We start from the raw sequence: 4,625 nt of genomic DNA on the forward strand, positions 1-4,625 counted from the left end.
GCATCGCACGGGTTAGCGACTAGTTTTATCAAATAAAGAAGTCATCCGTGATTATGTATTTGGAAGTTATCGATTGCTTTAAAGTAAACTTTTTATTTATATCTATTTGATTTGAGTTTTCTCTATATTTTTCCCCTCAAAATATATATATATATATATATATATATATATATATATATATATATATATATATATATATATATTCTTTGAAATCAAGATTAAAATAATAATTACATTTTCTAGTGTTAAAGTTACTATTTTTTTTTCTATTTACAAATCATTCACATTACTTGCGCAAATGCATAGAGTCAACATGCATTAGTAAAACCCAAACCACAAGGAGTAATGAAGGAAAAGAAGTTGAGTTAAAAGTTTGAAACGATCTTATTCAATATATGAAAGTCTTGAAGAAAACTGATTTTACATGCAACAATCTTTATTCAATTAAAAGTCTCATTTCTCACACCTCTAATGATATGTTAACTGAATTGGATGTACAATTTGATGATCACCGACGATAATTGTGTGGGAACCGGATGGCAAGACAGCATTACCATTGGAGTCTACAATGCCCAAGCCCTGGCAAATATTTATGGCAAAATGAACCAGCTTACTCGTCCTAGCTGCAACAGAAACTCTCTGGAACTTAATCAACTGCTTAATATGAGTTCCAAGAATACCAAGTGGGGGCTGTGAGTAAATCAACACAACTTCATCTCAATCTTTGTTACCCACATTTTTTACTTCAATGTCAAATGTGAATTTATTATGACATCTCATATCATTTATTAAAATTGCTGGGCAGCTAGGCTTGATGGTTCCATTTTTATACGGTAGGTCACGGCAGTGTTGAAATTTGCTTAATTTTGTCGACAGTTCTGATGGTGCGGCTTTTAGTGTATAGTTGAATTTTGTGTAGCTGAGGCCATAACCATAAGGGAAGACAGTAGGGCCATCGTAGAATCTATATGTTCGACCTGGGTAGCCCTTGCTATCATCTGGCCTTAGTTGCATGGATGTTAATGGTATCTTGTCAACATAATCAGCTTGATACCATGTAAGTGGCAATCTTCCTCCTAAAAAACATAGAAAATAAGGTGTAAATAATGATGCAAAATCTCATGAAGATAAAAGATTTGCATTGGTTCAAGGAATCAAATTAGATGTTACCTGGATTGTATTTTCCAAAAACGACATCTGCAATGGCTTGACCACCTTCTCCTCCAGGATATCCAGCCCACAAGATGGCATGGATTTTGGGGTTACTCTTAGCAAAGGAGATATCAACACCTCCAGCCGACATGATTACAAGAACTACTGGACCTTTCGCAGCATCAGCAACTTGGTTGATAAGATCAGTTTGATTTCCAGGAAGGAGGATATCCAACCTGTCAAGGCTCTCTGCCTCAATTGATAAATCTATCCCCGCAACAATTATGGTGGCATCAGCGGTTTTGGCGGCTTCCACGGCTGCGCCTATCAAGTTCCCATTAGCACATTTAACATCGGAGCATCCTACTGCATAGTTCACACTACCATAACTGGAGAAGCCATTAAGTGGAGTACTGTATCGACATGGAGAACCTTTATTATATGTGTTAAATGCATAGTTTCCAATCATGGCAACGGAAGCATTAGCATGTGGTCCAACCACTGCTAGGGTTTCGTTCCTTTTAGTAGCCAATGGCAAAACTCCATTGTCATTCTTCAAAAGAACAATTCCCTCCCTTGCTGCTTCTCCTGCTAATTCGATGTGGGCGTTAGTGCACACATCATTTATACCGAGAGAATTGTATTGAGGCTGTCCATCAAATATTCCTAGCCTCATAAGCACAACATAGAGGTATTGCAGTGACTGGTCTACATCTCCCTCCCCAACCTTCCCATGTTTCACAGCATTTTCAACATTGTCGGTGTAGTAAACTCCACAATCCAAATCCAAACCTAAACCAGGTAGAAACATCCGTGAACAAAAAAGCAAACGAGGAAATCGAAAAAAAGAATAGGTATGGCACATTATTAATAACCTGCTTGTAGTGTATATGAAACTGCAGTCTCATTGTCAACGTTTAGCCATTTGTGGTCCTTAATCATTACTTCAACAGAATCACAATCTGCAACTATATATCTGACAATCATTGTAATGTTAGTCTTACAAAAATAGTATCCTAATTAAATTTTAGTATTTTAATATTGAGATTAGAATTAGATAGATTGTACCCATGCAGATCCCAGTCTTGTCTAACGGTTTCTTTTAAGAGTTTGTGATTAGCACAAGCAGGTATGCCATTAACACGGTTATAAGAGCACATGACACTACTAACATCACCATTTTGAACACACATTTGGAAGGGCCGGTTAAATGTCTCAATCAAATCTTGTTCCGTCACCTTCAAATAATAATAAAAAAATACTTTGCTTTAATATTTTTTTTGAATCGTAGTTAGTGGTATATCAACTTTAGAATCATGATTTTCATATAGTAGTTACCCTAGCATCAAAACTGTAGCGCTCAATTCCTTTCCAATTGTCAACATCATAGGCAGCAAAGTGCTTGCAACATGCAGAAACTTTAAGTGGTCTTGAGTTTAAATCGTTATATTTATTATTCTCGGTTCCGTCAACATCCTGTAAGCCTCTCACGTAATTCGCAGCATAGGTGCCAACTACGAATGGATCTTCACCTGGTGTCTCAATGATTCTTCCCCATCTTGGATCCCTTGCTACATTAATGGTTGGACTCCAAAATGTTAATCCAGCATGCCCTAAATTGAATAATGCTCGTGCTTCTGTAGAAACAGCCTACATTGTGTAACAAATTTTAGCTCATCTATCTATACTACTAAAAATTTTAAATTTAAAAACACAAACTGTTTGAAAGAGTTATTTAATATTTTTAAAAGTTTCTAAATTTAGAGAAAATTCTAAAAATTAGGACACTATTTCTATTTTATTTTTAAACATTATGACAGTAAACTAAAAATAAAAATAAAAAATAAAAAAGATTACTTTAAACTAGTATATACATATAAATATTGATTAAAAATGATTACATTAAACCTTTTTAAGTTCTGAAAAACTTAAACAGAGTATTTTTATTTTTATTTTTCAACAAAATGCTCCTATACCTTCCCAATTGTGTTCCACAATGACTCGTTGAAGGAAGCTGTTGTGAGAATTGGCGTGGGATAGCTGGTTGCATGTGGAACTGAATTATCAAAAAAGGTACCTGGACCAGCATTGGACAAACCATGGAGTGCCTCAGACGCCCACTGGTATTCAGGTATCCCTAATCTTGGGACTCCGTAAGCACGATTTCCTAGTTGTCGTACCTTCTCGTACAGTGTCATTTGTCTCACCAAATCTCTTGCACGGACTTGGTAGGAAAGTTTCTTGTCACAAAAGGGAAGTGATTTGACATCCAATCCAAGTTGGGCATACCTGGCGGGATCACATACATAGGTGAAGTTACTACGGGTCGCGGCATCAGTGTAGATGACACAGAAAGCAAAAGTGAGATAGATATAAAGGACAAGACTAAGTGTTTTGGCCATTGTTTGTAATTGAGTTGCATGCAATACTCGCCCATGAAGGCTCTTATATACGGAGGAAGGAAGCTATTATAAGCCCAAAAAAAAAAAAAAAATAGACTTGTGAGTTGGCTTATCTCTCTGACTTTTTATTGTGAGTTGGCTTATCTCTTTTACTCTTTATTGTGAGGATGATCTTATTTCACGGCTGACATTTTTGTGGACTTTTTCTAGTTTCAGCACTGAATAGTATATTTGTTTATTTAACAACAGAATGAAGCTAACAAAATATAAAGTCAAAGTTAAAGAATAATGTTATCTATTAAACTGCACAAATAGGCATGCAAATACTTTGCGACAAATAATAATATTATAATGGTGTCTAATTTGTAATAAATACAATTCCATTAGTCTAATATTGCTCTTTGCAATACTTGTACTCCAAATTTAATTTTCATATTTGCATGTGCAAGACATAGCATCAAGGTGAGAAAATAATCAAGGGTTTAGATCATCCAATGATTTCATTCAATCAATCAACAATGCTAGCATTGGCAATAGCGCTATTGGTTTCTACGTAAATTAATTGCTTACAACAAATATAGATGTGGCAATAGTGTTTATTAAAATTTTTGACAATGTTTGATCTGCAAAATACATTAGAGCAAAAAGTGAATTTATTTAATGAGATTGATTTACAATTAATATGAAGTTGCATGTTTTCATTGTTTCAAAATTGAATTCGGATTTTGGCTTTGAGCAAAGTAAACACACAAAGGTTGCAATCCTTAATTTGCAAATAGTTTTCCCATTATCTTAATGTTGCTTTAGTTTTCTACATTATTTTCTAAAAGAAAATAGTTTTTCTTTCTTTCTTTCTCAATCTCTTCTTCTTCTTTTTTTTTTTTTTTTTCTTTTTAGCTTTTTCTTGGTGGGCGAATTAGCCTTTCAGTGATTCTTTTAGCCTTTTCTTTTAAAATGAGGTTGATTAATTAAATATTTAATTAACTATCATGTGCATCGCATGAGTTACTAATTAGTTTAATAGTAAAAAAAGAAGACCAAATCTAACCATGTCCATATTATGAACAAAAC

At 34.4% G+C, this 4,625-nt stretch overlaps 1 pseudogene; it reads right to left on the reverse strand.

Annotated features, from left to right (window-relative positions):
* Window positions 1-468: 468 nt before the first annotated feature.
* LOC142634737 (beta-xylosidase/alpha-L-arabinofuranosidase 2-like) lies at window positions 469-3,554 on the reverse strand (annotated as a pseudogene).
* Window positions 3,555-4,625: the final 1,071 nt, after the last annotated feature.

This window comes from Castanea sativa, chromosome 5, assembly GCF_040712315.1.
Source record: "Castanea sativa cultivar Marrone di Chiusa Pesio chromosome 5, ASM4071231v1".
Taxonomy (NCBI): Eukaryota; Viridiplantae; Streptophyta; class Magnoliopsida; order Fagales; family Fagaceae; genus Castanea; species Castanea sativa.